We start from the raw sequence: 21,669 nt of genomic DNA on the forward strand, positions 1-21,669 counted from the left end.
AAAATGGTCTCCTTTAAAGTAAAAATAAAACCTAGACCCCAAGCTAAAGCTGAAATATTTAGGAACTATTCTAAGGCTAACCTCCCACTATTAAGTGAGAACAAGGCAACATTTCAAGCCCCCATAAATCCTGAAAATACTTCTTCCTATGCAGAACTGTTCACAGAAACCCTGTACAAGCATGTTAATAGCTGCATAGAGGTAGCTGTACCCACCAGGAAGAAGTACAGAACTAACTCAAAAATAAGCCACCCAGGTGGAATCACAAAATCAATTGGCTGCATAACAGGAGGAAGAAAATCATGGCAAAAATTAGGAGGCACAGCACCCAATAGAATAAAAGCACTCTCATCAAATTAAACAAACAAGTCAGAGGACAAATAATGTCTACCAAAGTCAAATTTGAGGTAAGTTTGGTGTCCCAGGACAAGGTCAACCACAAAGCATTCTTTAGCTATGTCCAAAACCTCAAAGGCAATACACAAATGTGTGCAGAGCTCATTGTAAATGGAGCTGCTTATACTGACCCAGAATGTGTAGCAAACCTACTGGTTAATAAATTCAGCTCCAAACTTTATCCTTCTCTCCCCAACAACCTTCCCTCAGGAAATACCATCAAATATAACTCCCCCTGCTATCACTAGGGAACAGGTCCTTAATGCTCTCTCTAAGGCCAAGAACACTGCATCAATGGGCTCATACAATATCCCAGGATGCCTTCTAAGTAACATGAAGCATGACCTATCAGGGCCTCTGGAATTACTATATAACTGTAGCCTCCAAACTGGCTTCATGCCTCATGAATGGAGAAAGGCAATAGTCATCCCTCTGCACAAAGGAGGGCCATCTACCGACCCTGGAAACTACAGACCCATAAGTCTCACTAATCTTATATGTAAAACCATGGAAAAAATTATCATGGCGATCATCGGTAGATGCTGCTGTAGGGTCGGGTATGGCAGCATTACATGAGTTTTATTATATCTGTAGATATATGATGAGGATAAATATAACAAGTAGCTGGTGAATAAAGCCCCTCTCAATAAAAATATAAAGTCCAGTACAAAAAATAGAGAGCACACAGGGCAATGACTGTTCAGTAATTTATTCCAGTTCAGTAAGCGCTTTCACATCTCAATGGATGCTTCATCAGACATGATATTTGATGAGGCTGGAGGAATGGGTATGACAGTATTACAGGAGTTTTATTTTATGTGCGGAGATATGATGGGGATGTAGGGATGGGTAAGGCAGCATTGCATGCGCTTTATTACATCTGTGGAGATACAATGGGGCTGGAGGGATGTGTATAGCAGCACTACAAGAGTTTTATTATAACTGTGCAGATATGATGGGGCTGGAGGGATTTGTAATGCCAGCATTACATGAGTTTTATTATATATCTAGCAATATGATAGGTCTGAAGGGATGGGTATGGCAGCATTACATGAGTTTTATCGGTGGAGATATGATGGCACTGGGGGAATCGGTATGGCAGGATTACATCAGTTGTATTATATTTGCAGAGATATGACGTGGCAAGAGGGATGGGTATGGCAGCATTACATGAGTTTTATTATATCTTGGGAGATATGGCAGGGCTGGAGGGATGGGTATGGAAGCATTACTTCAGTGTTATTATTCCTCTGAAGACATGATGAGGCTGAAGGGATGGATATGGAAGCCTTACATGAGTTCCATCATATCTGTGTAGATCTTATGGGGCTGGAGGGATGGATATGGAAGCCTTACATGAGTTCCATCATATCTGTGTAGATCTTATGGGGCTGGAGGGATGGGTATGGAAGTATTACATGAGTTTTATCACACCTGTGGAGATATGATGGGACTGGAGGGATGGGTATGGCAGCATTATATGAGTTTTATTATATCTAGAGATATTATGGGGCTGGCAGGATGGGTATGGCAGGAATACAATAGTTTTATTATATCTGTGGAGATATGACAGCACTAGAGGGATAAGTATGGCAGTGTTACATGAGTTTTATTATACCTTTGGGGAAATCATGGGGCTGAAGGGATGGCTATGGCAACATTGCAAGAGTTTTATTACATCTGGAGATATGATGGGGCTGGAGGGATGGTTATGACAGCATTTTGTGAGTTTTCTTATATCTCTGGAAATATGATGGAGCTTGAGGGGTGAGTAGGGCAGCATTATATGAGTTTTATTATATCAGTGGAGATATGATGGGACTGGAAGGATGGGTATGGCAGTATTACATGAGTTTTATTGCATTTGTGGAGATATGACAGGGCTACAGGGACAGGTATGGCAGCATTACATGACTTTTACTATATCTGTGGAGATATGATGGGGGTGGAGGGATGGGTATGGCAGCATTGCATGAGTTTTATTATATCTGGAGATATGATGGGGCTGGATGGATATCTATAGCGGCATTACAGGAGTTTTACTATACATGTGGAGATATAATGGGGTGGAGGGATGGGTATGGCAGCATTAGATTAGGTTTATTATATCTGAAGATATAATGGGAATGGAGCAATAGGTATGGCAGCATTACATGAGTTTTATTATATCGGTGGAGATATGATGGGGCTGGGGAATTGGTATGGCAGGATTACATCAGTTGTATTATATTTGTTGAGATATGACAGGGCTAGAGGGATGGGTACGGTAGCATTACATGAGTTTTATTATATCTGGGGAGATATGGCGGGGCTGGAGGCATAGGTATGGCAGCATTACTTCAGTTTTATTATTCCTCTGAAGACATGATGAGGCTGGAGACATGGATATGGAAGCCCTACATGAGTCCCATCATATCTGTGGAGATCTCATGGGGTTGGATGGATGGGTATGGCAGCATTCCATGAATTTTATCACACCTGTGGAGATATAATGGGGCTGGAGGGTTGGGTATAGCAATATTACATGAGTTTTATCACACCTGTGGAGATATGATTGGACTGGAGGGATGGGTATTGCAGCATTATATGAGTTTTATTATATCTAGAGATATTATGGGGCTGGCAGGATGGGTATGGCAGGAATACAATAGTTTTATTATATCTGTGGAGATATGACAGCACTGGAGGGATAAGTATGGCAGAGTTACATGAGTTTTATTACACCTTTGGGGAAATCCTGGGGCTGAAGGAATGGCTATGGCAGCATTGCAAGAGTTTTATTATATCTGGAGATGTGCTGGTGCTGGAGGGGTGGTTATGGCAGCATTTCATGAGTTTTCTTATATCTCTGGAAATATGATGGAGCTGGAGGGATGCGTAGGGTAGCATTATATGTGTTTTATTATATCGGTGGAGATATGATGGGACTGGAGGGATGGGTATGGCAGCATTATATTAGTTTTAGTATACTTGTAGACATATGATGGCATTGGAGAGATGTGTATGGCAGCATTAGATGATTTTTATTATATCTGAAGATTTTATGGGGCTAGAGGGAAGGGTATGGCAGCATTTCGTGAGTTTTCTTATATCTCTGGAGATATGATGGGGCTGGAGGGATGCATAAGTCAGCATTATATGAGTTTTATTATATCGGTGAAGATATGATGGGGCTACGGGAATGGGCATCGCAGGATTACATGAGTTTTATTATATTTGTAGAGATATGACAGGGCTACAGGGACAGGTATGGCAGCATTACATGAGTTTTCTTATATCGGTGGAGATATCATGGGTTTGGAGGTATGGCTATTGCAGCATTACATGACTTTTACTATATCTGTGGAGATATGATGGGGGTGGAGGGATGGGTATTGCAGCATTAAATGAGTTTTATTATACATGTGCAGATATAATGGGGCTGGAGGGATGGGTATGGCAGCATTAGATTAGTTTTATTATATCTGGACATATGATGGACTGTATAGATGGGTAAGGCAACATTACATTAGTTTTATTATATCAGTGGTGATATGATGGGGCTAGGGGAATCGGTATCGCAGGATTACATCAGTTGTGTTATATTTGCAGAGATATGACAGGGCTAAAGGGATGAGTATGGCAGCATTACATGAGTTTTATTATATCTGGGGAAGTATGAGGGGGCTTGAAGGATGGGTATGGCAGGAATATGTGAGTGTTATTATATCTGTGGTAATAAGAAGGCACTGGCGGGATAAGTACTGCAGCATTACATGAGCTTTATTATACCTGTGGGGATATCATGTGGATGGTGGGATAGGTATGATAGCATTACATGAGTTTTATTATATCCAGAGATATGATGGGGCTGGAGGGATGAGAATGACAGTATTACATGAGTTTTATTATATCTCGGGAGATATGGTGGGGCTGGAGGGATGCGTAGGGCAGCATAACATGAGTTTTTTATATCTGGACATATTATGGGGTTGTAAGGAGGTGCATGGCAACATTACATGAGTTTTATTATATCTGGAGATATTATGGGGCTGTAAGGATGGGTATGGCAGGAATATATATGTGTGGAGATATGATAGCACTGGAGGGATGGGTATGGCAGCATTACATGAGTTTTATCACACCTGTGGAGATATGATGGGACTGGAGGGAGGGGTATGCAGCATTACATGAGTTTTATTATATCTGGAGATATTATGCGGCTAGCGGGATGGGTATGGCAGGAATACAATAGGTTTATTATATTTGTGGAGTTGTGATAGCATTGGAGGGATAAGTATGGCAGTGTTACATGAGTTTTATTATACCTTTGGTGAAATCATGGGGCTGACGGGATGGCTATGGCAGCATTGCAAGAGTTTTATTACATCTAGAGATACGATGGGGCTGGAGGGATGGTTATGGGAGCATTTTGTGAGTTTTCTTATATCTCTGGAAATATGATGGAGCTTGAGGAATGTGTAGGGCAGCATTATATGAGTTTTATTATATCAGTGGCGATATGATGGGACTGGAGGGATGGGTATGGCAGTATTACATGAGTTTTATTACTTTTGTGGAGATATGACAGGGCTACAAGGACAGGTATGGCAGCATTACATGACTTTTACTATATCTGTGAAGATATAATGGGGCTGGAGGGATGGGTATGGCAGCATTAGATTAGGTTTATTATATCTGAAGATATGATGGGGCTGGGGGAATCAGTATGGTAGAATTACATCAGTTGTATTATATTTGTTGAGATATGACAGGGCTAGAGGGATGGGTATGCTAGCATTACATGAGTTTTATTTTATCTGGGGAGATATGGTGGGGCTGGTGGGATAGGTATGGCAGCATTACTTCAGTTTTATTATTCCTCTGAAGACATGATGAGGCTGGAGACATGGATATGGAAGCCCTACATGAGTTCCATCATATCTGTGGAGATCTCATGGGGTTGGATGGATGGGTATGGCAGCATCCCATGAATTTTATCACACCTGTGGAGATATAATGGGGCTGGAGGGATGGGTATGGCAATATTACATGAGCTTTATCACACCTGTGGAGATATGATGGGACTGGAGGGATGGATATGGCAGCATTACATGAGTTTATTAAATGTATATTATGGGGCTGGCGAGATGGGAATGGCAGGAATACAATAGTTTTATTATATCTGTGGAGATATGACAGCACTGGAGGGATAAGTATGGCAGTGTTACATGAGTTTTATTACACCTTTGGGGAAATCCTGGGGCTGAAGGGATGGCTATGGCAGCACTGCAAGAATTTTATTATATCTGAAGATGTGCTGGGGCTGGAGGGATGGTTATGGCAGCATTTCATGAGTTTTCTTATATATCTGGAAATATGATGGAGCTGGAGGGATGCGAAGGGAAGCATTATATGTGTTTTATTATATCGGCGGAGATATGATGGGATTGGAGGGATGGGTATGGCAGTGTTATATTAGTTTTAGTATACTTGTAGACATATGATGGCACTGGAGAGATGTGTATGGCAGCATTAGATGATTTTTATTATATCTGAAGATATTATGGGGCTGGAGGGAAGGGTATGGCAGCATTACGTGAGTTTTCTTATATCTCTGGATATATGATGGGGCTGGAGGGATGCATAAGTCAGCATTATATGAGTTTTATTATATCGGTAAAGATATGATGGGGCTATGGGAATGGGCTTTGCAGGATTACATGAGTTTTATTATATTTGTAGAGATATGACAGGGCTACAGGGACAGGTATGGCAGCATTACATGAGTTTTCTTATATCGGTGGAGATATCATGGGTTTGTAGGTATGGCTATAGCAGCATTACATGACTTTTACTATATCTGTGAAGATATGACGGGGTGGAGGGATGGGTATGGCAGCATTACATGAGTTTTATTATACATGTGCAGATATAATGGGGCTGGAGGGATGGGTATGGCAGCATTAGATTAGTTTTATTATATCTGGACATATGATGGACTGGAGAGATGGGTAAGGCAGCATTACATTACTTTTATTATATCAGTGGAGATATGATGGGGCTGGGGGAATTGGTATGGCAGGATTACATCAGTTGTATTATAGTTGCAGAGATATGACAGGGCTAAAGGGATGGGTATCGCAGTATTACATGAGTTTGATTATATCTGGGGAAGTATGAGGGGGCTTGAGGGATGGGTATGGCAGGAATATATGAGTGTTATTATATCTGTGGTAATAAGATGGCACTGGCGGGATAAGTACTGCAGCATTACATTAGTTTTATTATACATGTGGGGATATCATGTGGATGGTGGGATAGGTATGATAGCATTACATGAGTTTTATTATATCCAGAGATATGATGGGGCTGGAGGGATGAGAATGACAGTATTACATGAGTTTTATTATATCTGGGGAAATTATAGCACTGGAGGGATGAGTGCAGTAGCATTATATGCGTTTTATTAAATCTGTGCAAATATGATGAGGCTGAAGGGATGGGTATGGCAGTATTACATGAGTTTTACTATATCGGTGGAGATATCATGGGGTGGGAGGTATGGCTATAGCAGCATTACATGGGTTTCATTATATTTGTGGAGATATGACAGGGCTGGAGTGAAGGGTATGGCACCTTTACATGAGTTTTATTATATATGGAGATAGGATGCGGCTGGAGGGATGGGTATGGCACCATTACATGAGTTTTATTGTATATGTAGAGATATAATTGGTCTGGAGGGATGGGTATGGCAGCATTACATGAGTTTTATTTTATATGGAGATATGATCGGAATGGAGGGATGGCTATGGCAACATTTCATGAGTTTTCTTATATCTCTGGAGATATGATGGGGCTGGAGGGATGCGTAGGGCAGTATAACATGAGTTGTTTTATATCTGGAGATATTATGGGGCTGTAAGGAGGGGTATGGCAATATTACATGCGTTTTATTATATCTGGAGATATTATGGGGCTGTAAGGATGGGTATGGCAGGGATATATATCTGTGGCGATATGATAGCACTGGAGGGATGGGTATGGCAGCATTACATGAATTTTGTCACACCTGTGGAGATATGATGGGGCTGGCTAGAGGGATGGTTATGGCAGTATTACGTGAGTTTTGTCACACCTGTGGAGATATGATGGAACTGGAGGGAGGGGTATGGCAGCATTACATGAGTTTTATTATATCTGGAGATATTATTGGGCTGGCGGGATGGGTATGGCAGGAATACAAAAATTTTATTATATTTGTGGAGTTGTGATAGCATTAGAGCGATAAGTATGGCAGTGTTACATGAGTTTTATTATACCTTTGGGGAAATCATGGGGCTGAAGGGATGGCTATGGCAGCATTGCAAGAGTTTTATTACATCTGGAGATATGATGGGGCTGGAGGGATGGTTATGACAGCATTTTGTGAGTTTTCTTATATCTCTGGAAATATGATGGAGCTTGAGGGATGCATAGGGCGGCATTATATGAGTTTTATTATATCAGTGGCGATATGATGGTATTGGATTGATGGGTATGGCAGTATTACATGAGTTTTTTTACATTTGTGGAGATATGACAGGGCTACAGGGACAGGTATGGCAGCATTACATGACTTTTACTATATCTGTGGAGATATGATGGGGGTGGAGGGATGGGTATGGCAGCATTGCATGAATTTTATTATATATGGAGAAATGATGGAGCTGGAGGGATGGGTATGGTAGCATTGCATGAGTTTTATTATATCTGGAGATATGATGGGGCTGGATGGATTTCTATAGCAGCATTACAGGAGTTTTACTATACATATGGAGATATAATGGGGTGGAGGGATGGGTATGGCAGCATTGCATGAGTTTTATTATACCTGGAGATATGATGGGGCTGGATGGATGGCTATAGCAGCATTACAGGAGTTTTACTACACATGTGGAGATATAATGGGGTGGAGGGATGGGTATGGCAGCATTAGATTAGGTTTATTATAGTGGTGAAGATATGCTGGGGTTACGGGAATGGGCACAGCAGGATTACATGAGTTTTATGATATCTGTGGAGATATGACATGGCTACACGGACAGGTATGGCAGTATTACATGAGTTTTATTATATCTAGGGAGGTATGAGGAGGTTGGAGGGATGGGTATGGCAGAATTACTTGGGTTTATTATATCTGTGGAGATATGTTAGGCTGCAGGAGTGGGTATCACAGCATTACATGAGTTTTATTTTATCGGTGGAGATATCATGTGGTTGTAGGAATGGCTATAGCAACATTACATGACTTTTATTGCATCTGTGGAGATATGATGGGGGTGGAGGGAAGGGTATGGCAGCATTTTATGAGTTTTATTATATATGGCGGTATGCTGGAGCTGGAGGGATGGGTATGGCAGCATTATAGGAGTTTTATTATATCTGTGCAAATGTGTTGGGGCTGTAGGCATGGGTCTCGCAGCATTCCAGAAGTTTTGTTATATCTGAAGATTTGATGGGGCTGCAGGGATGGTTATGACAGCATTACATAAATTTTATTAAGATATCATGGAGGGGGTGTGTATTGCCGCATCAGATGAGTTTTATTAAGTTGGTGGAGATATCATCAGTGGCGGATATAGGCTTTGGAGCAGGGGCACGTGCCTCCCCCTTTTTAAACTCATGCTATAACTTGCCCAAGGACATCGGAAAGCATATGCTAATAAAAAAGCCTATGTACACTGTAGTGTACATATTGACAAACCAGGGGTAGCAAACGTGTAAAAAAAAATCTTAAAAAAATGTCTCAAAAGTCCTCCTCCTCCCCACTGATAAGCTTTTCATGCCCACAGCCAGCCAGGATAATATTATCACTTTGCTTTTTTCAGAAGGGGTGGGGTGGGGGATGACTGAACCAATCCATTCAAAAAAAATAATTTTTTTTTTTAGTTGATAATTGTGATTGGCTGCAGGTGTATTTGGTGGGCTGCTTAATTTCCGTTAAATACAGCTGCAGTCAATCACTTATTGTTGTTGCTACTGCCTGCCTAATACTAACATTTACAGTTCGCAGAAGACAGTCTGTGTAAGGAGCCGGGCAACTCCTTTTCTTTGTAGTCCTGCGGTGTGCGTGAATTTCTCCATTTAAGTTTAGTAGTATGTACTAAATCGACTATGCTTTTGCATTCTCCGATCAAAGGCAATATTTGTCCTGGATTTAATAGAAAATGTAGAAATTCTTAACTATTTCTCAACTGAGTAAAGCAAAAAAAAAATAATGAGGAAAAGGGCAAGTAATTGTTGCATATTAATGTGATACAGCCTTTTTGTTTACTCAGAAGCAAAGCTTGAGTTGGTATGTGAATGCCTTCGATGCATGTACCATAGGTATTGTCCAATCAGAAAAGGCAGAAGTACATAAATGTCAGAAAATGACATGTATTAATGGCAGCATTGTACTTGTGAATATTACTTGTGCAGAGTTTAATACTTTGGCAGAAAGTGCCTACAATAGTTTGGGATGGTAAAGCACAGAAAAGGGCTTAAAAGCTACATTACTGACTTTTTATGGTCACAGGCCGACACCTAAAGGGTTAAAAAGTTATATGCTGAAGTTTTCATAACATTTTGAATGTAATGTAATGTTTGTCTAGTTGTGTCACTGCATAAACCCAATGTATTGTGAAGAACTGCTTTTATTTATTTATTTTATTTGGGGGGGAGGCTTAGGGGCTCTCCAAAGGATTGTCCAAATGGCTCCCTTTCTTGCATCTAAGTGACCCATTTGTTCAGCTACTGAGGCAATATCCCCCACCCTATTCTCTTTCTAGTGAAGGAAAGAGTTGGTGTTAGAGGGCAGACCAGTCCACAGTCTGCAATACTACTTTCTATGTATTGCTAAATTATTTTTCTAAAGGACTATGTTGTATATTCTTGTATAGAATTTTAGAAAATTTCTTGCATTGTGGTTATGTTGCATGTCTTGAATGTTCGTGAAAAATATTGTATTGTGATGTACTATGTGGAGTTTTTTCCCCAGGCCTCCGCTAAAAACTGGCAATCACTGCCCAGTCGGACTTTCCCAGTAAACAAATGTAAAATAAATAAATAAAAATAGCCTGCATACTGTCCTATTCATCACCTCAACAGTAGCCTGTAAACTTCATAACCTCCTGACCAAGCAGCATGCTTCTTGCATTGTAGACATGCAAGGCTCTTCATATTGCTGATGATACACCAGCACTCATGCAGGAGTCACCAATGCAGTGAGCCATGCTACCAGCCTCCTTACAGGATGAGCGTGTTGATGCTGAACACACGCTGCTATACTCCCCCAGAGCACATGCACACACCACTCAGTGTGTGCAGCACTGACAGTCTTCTGAAATTTGGCTGGGTGCTCTGTAGGGTAAGGTGCACAGAGCAAAAACATCAGCACAGCTTGTTTTGTTTTTTTAAGACCAGACAGGAGCCAGGGCATAGGATGATGATACAAATATTGTCATTTTTCCTCACACTTCTTTCCAATCCATTCCCAACAGCAAGCAGCCAGCCCACAAATGTTAGCTTGTGCCCTGACTGGGATTAAATTGATCCAGAATTACCTCTCTGCAGTACAGGGAGAGGATTGCTACAGTTAAATTTGGTTTCATACATTGCATATAATTTAACTATTTTTTTAGGACTTTTATTATAATGTGTATTTCCTTAACTTGCTATGTTCTTTAACTGAACTTCACTTGCAGACATAAAACTATTTAAAGTATAACTTTGCTGGTTTCATATAAATCATTATTTATTTAAATTACTTGCATTTGCTATGGGTGTTTTGAGGTGATATCACCTTGGGATTCCTTGCTAGGTTATAATGCTTATGTCATCTGTAGAAAAGAACTATGACTTCACATACATAATTACTTATTTACTTAAATTACTTACATTTGCTATGGGTGTTGTTGAGGTGATATAATCTTCACTGGGATTCTTTCCTAGGTTACCATAATGCTTATGTAAGTTAAGCTGTAGAAAAGAACTGACTTCACATGGGCAACCAAACATATCTTCCAGGTATGTCTTGAAACAACTGGTAATGTCTGCTAATATGCTGTGTGCTGTATAGGAGTTATGTACCTCCACAAACACAGCCACACCAGGTTCATTGGATCATATGAGAATATTAAGCTAACTACCATGAATGGTAATTATAAGTTTAGCTAATAAGCTAAGGTCAGAATCAAACCCGCTACTTTGTGTCTGAGGTGAAGACCTTTAACCATTATTTTAAATCCATCCCCGATGATTTGCAACTGGCTGTATGTTGCTGCATTTTCACACATGCTGATATGATATCTTAAGGGGGTCCTTTCACATCGCCCTTCCCCAGTGTTCTGCTTTCCCACCTCCCTCCCTCACTTCAACTTTCCAGACTGCGCCCCCCCCCCCTTTGCAAAATCCTGGATCTGCCATGGATCATGTGGTTGGAGGTATGGCTATAGCAGCATTACATAAGTTTTATTATATCTGTGGAGATATGATGGGTCTGGAGCGATTGGTATGGCAGCATTACTTGAGTCTTATTATACACAGAGATATGATGGGGCTGAAAGGATGAGTATGGCAGCATTACATGAGTCTTATTATTTTGGGAGATATGATTGGGGGTGGAGGGATGGGTATGGCAGCATTACATAAGTTTTACTATATCTGGGAAGATATGATGGGACTGCAGGAATGGGAACAGCAGCATTACATGAGTATTATTATATTGGGAGATATAATGGGGCTGGAAGAATGGGTACAACAATATTACATGAGTTTTATTCTACCTGTGGAGATACCATGGGGCTGGAGGGATGGTATGTCAGCATTACTTGAGTTTTATAATATCTGTGGAGATATGATAGACTTCAATGGTGGGTATCACAGCATTACATGAGTTTTATTGTATCAGTGGAGATATGATGGGGCTGGGGGAATCGGTATGACAGCATTACATCAGTTGTCTTATATTTGCAGAGATATGACAGGGCTAGAGGGATGGGTATGGTAGCATTACATGAGTTTTATTATATCCGGCGAGGTATGAGAGGGCTGGAGGGATAGGTATGGCAGGAATACATGAGTGCTATTATATCTGTGGTGAAAAGATGGCGCTGGAGGGATAAGTACTGCAGAATTATATGAGTTTTATTACACCTGTGGGGATATCATGTGGATGGAGGGATGGGTATGTCAGCATTATATGAGATTTATTATATCGGTGGAGATATCATGGGTTGGGAGGTATGGCTAAAGCAGCATTACATGGGTTTCATTATATCTGTGGAGATATGATGGGGCTAGAGTGAAGGGTATGGCAGCTTTACATGAGTTTTATTATATATGGAGATAGGATGCGGCTGAAGGGATGGGTATGGCACCATTACATGAGTTTTATTGTATATGTGGAGATATAATTGGTCTGGAGGGATGGGTATGGTAGCATTACATGAGTATGATTATCTCCGGAGTTATGACTGGGCTGGAGGAATGGGTACAACAGTATTACATGAGTTTTATTATATATGGAGATATGATGGAAATGGAGGGATAGCTATGGCAGCATTACATGTTTTTTATTATATCTGGAGATATGAAGGGGTGGAGGGATGGGTATGGCAGCATTTCATGAGTTTTCTTATATCTGGAGATATTATGGGGCTGGAGGGATGCGTAAGGCAGCATTACATGAGTTTTTTATATCTGGAGATATTATGGGGCTGTAAGGATGGGTATGGCAGGAATATATCAGTTTTATTATATCTGTGGAGATATGACAGCACTGGAAAGATGGGTATGGCAGCATTACATAAGTTTTATTATATCTATGGGGAAATTAAGGGTCTGGAGGGAAGGGTATGGCAGCATTACGTGAGTTTTCTTATATCTCTGGAGATATGATAGGGCTGGAGGGATGTGTAAGGCAGCATTATATGAGTTTTATTATATCAGTGGAGATATGATGGTTCTGAAGGGATGGGTATGGCCGCATTACATGAGTTTTATTATATCTGTGGAGGTATGATGGGGCTGGAAGGATGGGTAAGGCAGCATTACATGAATTTTACTATATCTGTGGAGATATGATGGGGCTAGAGGGATGGGTATGGCCGTATTACTTGCGTTTAATTATATCTGGGAAGATATGATGGGGATGGAGGGATGGGTATGGCCGCATTACATGAGTTTTATTATATCCATGGAGATATGATGGGGCTGGAGGGATGTGTAAGACAACATTATATGAGTTTTATTATATCGGTGGAGATATGATGGTTTGAAAGGGATGGGTATGGCAGTATTACATTCATTTTATTATTATATCTGTGGAGGTATGATGGGGCTGGAAGGATGGGTAAGGTAGCATTACATGAATTGTACTATATCTGTGGAGATATGATGGGGCTGAAGGGATGGGTATGGCAGTATTACTTGCGTTTTATTATATCTGGGAAGATATGATGGGGATGGAGGGATGGGTATGGCAGCATTACATGAGTTTTATTATATCTCTGGAGATATGATGGGGCTGTAGAGATGCATAAGTCAGCATTATATGAGTTTTATTATATCCATGGAAATATGATGGGGCTGTAGGGATGGTATGCAGCATTAGAGGAGGTTGATTATATCCATGCAGATATGATGGGGCTTTTGAGATGAGTATGGCAGCATTACAGGAGTTTTTTATAACTGTGGAGGGGTCCACTATATAATTTCAAAATACTGAAATCCCAAAATTCAGTATTTTGAAATTACATAGCCGAAAACCCAAAGTTCTGAAACTGGCAGAAGCACAAAATTCAAAATCCCGAAAAAAGGAGATGTTGAATTTTCGCTTTCGTGGATGTATCGGTTGAATTTAGGTAAGTTTGTGTGTGTAAATGTGTTGGTTAGGGGCTTTAGTTTGTGTAAGTGTGTGTTGTGACTGTGATGTGCGTGTGTGTGCGTGTGTGTGTGTGTGTGTGTGTGTGTGTGTGTGTGTGTGTGTGTGTGTGTGTGTGTGTGTATGAGGGACTGTAAGATGTGTGCGTGTGAGTTTAGTTTGTGTTACTGTTTGTGCGATTTCGGAGTTAGAATATATAAGTGGGGGGGTGGGGGTACAGGGGGCTTTCCCCCCTGCTTATCTGCAGTGTAAGTGCATTTATTTGATTGTGGGGAGGGGGGTGTTTGCTTATTTGTGTACTGTACGTGTCGCGTAGTTTCGGCATTTTGAATTTCGAGGTTGTGTGTTTTCGGAATTGTGAGTTGTGCTTAGGTTTTTGGCTATGTAATTTTGAAATACTGAATTTAAGGATTTCAGTATTTCGAGATTACATAGTGGATTTCTGTGGAGATACGATGAGGCTGGAGGGATGGGTATGGCAGCATTACATGAGTTTTACTATATCTGTGGAGATATGATGGGGCTGGAGGGACAGGTATGGCAGTATTACTTGCGTTTTATTACACCTGGGAAGATATGATGGGGATGGAGGGATAGGTATGGCTGCATTACATGAGTTTTATTATATCCATGGAGATATGATGGGGCTGGAGGGATGGTATGGCAGCATTACAGGAGGTTGGTTATATCCGTGCAGTTATGATGGGGCTTGAGGGATGGGTATGGCAGCATTACAGGAGGTTTTTATATCTGTGGAGATATGATGGGGCTGGATGGATGGGTATGGCAGCATTACATGAGCTTTCTTATAACTGTGGAGATTTGATGGGGCTGGAGGGATGGGTTATGGCAGCATTTCATTAATTTAATGATATCTGGTGAGGTATAATGGGGCTGGACAGATGGGTATGGCAGAATTACATGAGTTTTATTATAACTGCGGAGATACAATGGGGCTGGAGAGATAGTTATAGCAGCATTACATGATTTTTATTATAACTGCGGAGATAAGATAAGGCTGGAGGGACAGGTATAGCAGCATTACATGAAACTTATTATACCTGTGGAGATATGATGGGGCTGGAGGGATGGGTATGGTAGCATTACATGAGTTTTATTTTATCTCTGGAGACATGATGGGGCTGGAGGGATGGGTATGGCATCATTACATGAGTTTTATTATAACTGCGGAGATATGATGGGGCTGGAGGGATAGATATGACAGCATTCCATGAGTTTTTGTTATATCTATGGCAATATGATAGGGCTGGAGGGATGGGTATGGCAGCATTGTATGAGTTTTATTATAGCTGTGGAGATAATATTAGGCTGGTGAGATGGGGATGGCAACATTACATGAGTTTTATTTTAACTGCGGAGATATGATGGGGCTGGAGGGATGGGTATGGCAGCATTACATGAGTTTTATTATATCTTTGGATTTATAAGTGGGCAGAAAGGATAGATATGGCAGCATTACATGAGTTTTGTTATATTAAAGTCTGGTGAGCTTCACCCTAACCCCGGACCCCCTTCATCTACCAACAACACCCACTGTAACCCCACTCCAAGCTATAACTCCACCCTAATTAATAAGCACATCAAGCTTTATGGTCTAAATATCCATAGCATTCTGAATAAAACTGCAGAATTACATGCATGGACTGACCTGCACTCGCCAGACCTACTAACTCTCACAGAGAACTGGCTCAAACCACATAACTCAGATAACAAAATTCTCACACCTCGCTATAACATACTACATCTGGACAGAATAAATAGAAAAGGTGGAGGAGTAGCTATCCTTTGCACTCATTATCTCACAGTAACCTCCTCTAACACCTGTCTAGCCCCCATCTGAAATTCTCTCAGTAAATGTAATTCTCAACAAACACCTTACCTTAACTGTTGCCACCATACACATACCTCCTGGTGATAATATCTCCTCCGTGAGCAAATACTATCCTGGTTCTCAGATAACATTACAACAGAAATAACCATCCTAGGGGACATCAACATAAATTAGCATCCCTTTAAAACAGACTCCATTTGTGAAAGTATAAATCTTTATGGCTTCACACAGGTCATCCCAACTGTAACCCACTTAAATAAACTCTCAAACTTACACTTAATTATCAACTGGATACTAGTATCTCATCTCAATAAATGCCATAAACCTGAATCACTATCTGAATCTTTTAGTGACCATGTGCCTATCTGAGTACTTAGATAACCTCTCACACTACTAGTACTCACAAATGTAAAACTTTCTGTAAACTGACCAACTTTAACCCAGAATACTTAAATAGCCTCATATCCTCCATTAACTAGTCTTCACTCTTTTCACTGCCTATTAATGATGCTGTCTTACACTTCAATTCAACTTTCTTAAATATTCTCAACACCCTTGCCCCTCTTCGAACAAGAGTTAAATCTCAGATCTCCCCTTGGCTTATTAACACCACTCATTCCTCTATCCATGTCAGAGATCTATCATGGAAAAAATTGGCTAAATCAAAATCTCCTCCAGACTTACACAAAATATATAAAGAACTTAGAATCAAAACTAAAAAAATTATAGTATCTGATAAAAGAAACTTCTACTCACAATCCACCTCTAATCACAATAATAACCCTAGAGACTTCTGGAAGTCAATTAACCACATCTTACATCCAGGTAACCCACCGTTTCCCAACCCTGATCCCAACCTATCGCCCACAGAAATAGCCACCTAGTTCAGTTCCTTTTTTATCAACATCATCGGTAAATTACTGCCTTCTAGCTCCAGATAACTTCCTAACTCCACCCTTGCTTCTGATTGGGTCTATGTTAGAAGATCAAATGTTTAGGTGATCAAACACCTAAACATTGATCTTCTAATATCGAATCTGAAAACGTCGAACGTCCCAGGGAACACATCCTTTGGCCACTAAAACAAGAAAAAAACTTTACATCCAAAGTAGGTGGGGGGCTGTGCCACCCACATCCCCCCTAACTAAATATACTAACTCAGAGATTGCTCTACAGTATACGAAATGGCAAAATCCGGTGAATGGCCAAGGGAAATCTTTCCCTGCATTAAATCGGCCATTTGCTGTTTTTTGCTTTCGATATTAGAAGAACAATGTTTAGGTGTTTGATCACCTAAACATTCAGTCTTCTAATATAGACCCTGCCGATTCATCTAGCCCTCATTTTGAAAAATTCTCCAAGCCCCCCAAAAAACCACTTTTTTCTCTTCAGCCTGTATCAAGTGCATACATCAAAAATTTCTTCAGAACCTAAAGGCACGCTCTCCTTCTGCTGACAACTTGCAACCATACTTCCTAAAAAATGCCTCCTGTTCCATTGCATACCCCATATCTATTCTGATAAATCGCTCACTGTCTGAGTCTACTATACCATCTATCTGGAAAAAATTGTATACTATCCCCATCTATAAAGGAAGATAATCTACAGAAATTGTCAGTTTTAGGCCTATAGCTATGCTCTCTCCACTCTCAAAATTCTTGAAAAAATGCATCTATGCACAATTATTATGCCATCTATTACTAGAAAACCTTTTAACACCCACTCAGCATGTTTTTTTTGGACTGAATCATAGTACTTCCACTCAGACCTCCCAACCATACCGATTAACTGGGTTTTTACCGAGTTTTGGGGACCAAATGAAGGGGTGCCACGACTCCCGAGTGGCATCTCTTCAATTCTTATTTTTTCTTAATGTTTTTTCCAATTTTTGAATTTCGGTGCTTTCGGAGCTGATGTCATCACGTGCTCGATGACGTCAGCTCCATCAGGGCTATCAGCCAGTCAGAATTAAGCTTCTGGCTGCAAATGCGAGCAAGAGGGAGATCGGCTTTCACAGCAACAGCAGCACTCATTGAATAACAGCCGGGAAAGCTTTACAGCAAGGAAATCGGCACTCGTTTATCAACAGCGCTGTTGGCATTTGGGACTTAATAACAGCTGTGATTCTGTGAAAGCTTTACAGCACTCGTTTGTTCAGCAGTATGCATTTGGGACTTACCTCATTTTGGTTGAATAACAGCACTGTTTGGCATTTGGGACTAGCCGTGAAAGCTTTACAGCACTCGTTTGTGCATTTGAGACATAACTCGTTTCGTTAACAGGGAAATCCTAACATCAGCTTGGAGACTCAGGTAAGGGTGTGTGTGTGTGTGTGTGTGTGTGTGTGTGTGTGTGTGTGTGTGTGTGTGTGTGTGTGTGTGTGTGTGTGTGTGTGTGTGTGTGTGTGTGAGAGTGTGTGTGTGTGTGTGTGTGTGTGTGTGTGTGTCCCAGATATGATCCAGCTTGTTCAAAGTGGATAATCACACTGTGAGTGAGGCAGTGAGAGGATAAATGAATGAATGAAGTCTGACTAACCTTGATGCAGCATGTCTGCTATGTGCTAATCTAGCCACCATATCTTTAAAGTAGAAGTGATGACCACTGATGCAGTTTAAATCTAAAACTTATTCCCACTTCACCAAAACCAGATTATCACCAGCAGCTTAACTTGTTCAGGTAAATTGGAAAATTAAGCTAGCCCTCCATTTCCCATATATACAGAAAAATAATGGTCTCCTCAGCAGGTATTAGATGCTGCAGTAGTTGCTTCCCTTACATTGGAAGCATGCTTAGGACAAATGCAAATTTATATCAAATGTAGAGTTGCCAGTTAATAGATCTTTAGGTTAATCCCTCTGCCTGACTGTGCAGGCCTCAGCTTTACTTATAGTCACTCTATGTAAGAATACTTTCAAATGGCCACTAATATTTCTTCCAAAATTAAGACATCATAATAGTTACTTATCTGAGCCCTAATACTTCTTAAAAACAAACCATTGCATGCACTGGATGTCCTTTATAATACACCTGGTGGCTAGAGGTACTCAGACTCAAACCCTGTAGCCTGGGTATAGGGTAAAAAGAGCCTAATGTCCCTAGCCACCACCACTTGTGAATTTTATGTTCTGTTCCTCATAAACTTTGTAGTTTCAGGATGTTTGTGACAAATCACTGAAGGTTGAATTTATTGATTAATGACAGGCATTTGAATTTCAGACTTCATATTCTTCAGAATATAAATGGTAACAAAAACCTTTTATTCTAGCAATTTTCTAAGTTTATAAGAGCAGTATTTGAAAATTGTACCTAATTTGGGGCAAGTTTCAGTCTTCCTATCTTTTGGAAACAAGCTGCTGATTTGGCACAATGGTATGTTGCTCTGACTGTAGTGCACAGAGCCCTGTGTTCAAGACTTGACAGTGAAATGCATGGTGGTAACATAACATTTTATTCTAGCAACTTTACAAAATTATACAAGCAATGTTTAAAATGTATCCCTGGTTTTTGGCCTTTAGTCCCCCTCAAAAAAAAAACTTAAATTGAAAATAAGTGTAAGAAGCTGTGCAAGTTGCCTATGCCTTACACTACTGTCATTCTATTTTTATATGTATATTGTGTGTTGAAGTAGACTTTTATGATGGAAATGTTCTGAATTGGGCAGATTTGTCATTACTGTTTCATGCATTTTGCTTCATTGACTAAGTGTGCTGTATTATATAAGGAATACAATTTACTAAAGTCAGGAAGGTGTATCAAAGAACGCATGTATGTTTCTTGTTTTGTGTGCAAAGGAGCCAGTGATTTGAAAACAACCCAAAGGTAATCTTTATCCACCACTGACCAGATGTATTTTCTTTGGATGTGGTGTAAGTTTCAATGCTATTTTAATGAATGTAAGTTTCAAGGGCAGAAAAGTTTCAATGCCAAGTCTATTTTCATTGTGAGACAGTATTGCTTTGTTTAACAGATGTCTATCTGTGTTTGTGCATTTTACTGTAAAGTGTAAAAATAAAATCCAAATAATCATTGCAGAAGTAAAGCAGTATGCACACATTAGTGTTTATGGTAAATGGGGCAAAATAGCCAGGTAATGGGACATTGGAATGACTGCAGGGGGACTCTGGTGCCATATTTTGGTTATCTGCTCTTCAGTTTGCACGGAAGTTGGTATCCCACAATTCCACTGGAGTGGGTGAGGTTACATAATTATGTATGCTAATTTTATGTTAAACAGCGTACAGATTTGAACCTATTTTTCATGGGCCTTGTCCAGATTTTTGATGTTTCAAGGTTGAGAGGTATGCTTCCACTGCTCTCATTGTTTTTACCAGTTCAGTTACACAAGCCAGAGACAATAATAAACTGGTGTCTTGCCTATTCCTGGACTTATCCAAGACATTTGATACTGTGTCTCATCCTTTGCTCATTTCCAAACTAACAGAACTTAATCTGTCCCCATCCACTATCTCTTGATTCAGCAGTTACCTGTCCAATAGGCAACAATCTGTTAGATGGCTTTCTTCACTGTCCCCTCCTCTGCCAGTAACCACAGGTGTGCCCCAAGGCTCCATCTTAGGACCTCTTCTATTCAACATTTTTACTAACAATCTTTATAAATCCTACCCCAACTCAACTCTCATCCAATACGCGGATGATTCTACAGTCATCACCTCTTCTGATTATTTCTCAGATTTGCTTTCCCAAATCCAGCAAAATGTAACAAATATTGAGACCTGGTTAACCAATAACCAGCTAATACTCAATGCTAAGAAAAAACTAAACTACTTCTATTTCTGCCTAAATCACTCTCTCATAACACCTCAGCTTTCACTATCACCTCATTAGACAACACTACCATCAATGTTGAATCCCATACCAAACTACTAGAGGTCATAATTGATGCTAAACTAAAGTTTGATCTTCATATAAATTACTGCATCAAAAATACTAACCAAAAGCTTGGCTTACTATACCGTAACAAAGGATTTTTCACACCAGAGGCAAGATGATTACTCTCTCTTGCATATCTCCTACCCTGTCTCTTTTATGGCTCCCAAATCCTCACTAACCTACAGGCAACAGTACTGAATAAGATGGAAAATACATATCACAAAATAGCTAGATTCACTGCTAACACTCAACTTAATCCCATCACTGCCTGGCCTTGAAAACAATGAATTGGCTTGAATTTCACATTCAACTTATTTTCTATGAACTTAATATTATCCACTCCATCCTCTGCAAACCCTCCTTCTGCCCTAATATTTCCAACATCTTAAATTACTCCTCCCAACCAGAAAACTTAGAAGCACCAGTCAAAACCTCCTTGTCATCTACAAACCTAAAAAAATCAATTGGTGAAACCCTCTACAACTATCTTCCCACTATGCACTGGAATACTTTACCTTTAACATTCATATCTATCACACAGCCCCACCATTTTAATGTCTCCCTAAAAGTCCACTTTACAAATACCTGGACTTGCTCCTGTACACAACCACTGTGAACTTAATCACCTGACCCTCTTTGCATA

General features: G+C 40.2%; 1 protein-coding gene across 1 annotated transcript in view; it reads right to left on the reverse strand.

Moving 5' to 3' along the window:
• LOC122797873 overlaps positions 1–21,669 on the reverse strand; it is a 798,176-nt gene that overhangs the window by 747,579 nt on the left and 28,928 nt on the right. The window lies entirely within an intron of this gene.

Source organism: Protopterus annectens, chromosome 3.part1 (assembly GCF_019279795.1).
Source record: "Protopterus annectens isolate FY-2018-M chromosome 3.part1, PAN1.0, whole genome shotgun sequence".
Taxonomy (NCBI): domain Eukaryota; kingdom Metazoa; phylum Chordata; order Ceratodontiformes; family Protopteridae; genus Protopterus; species Protopterus annectens.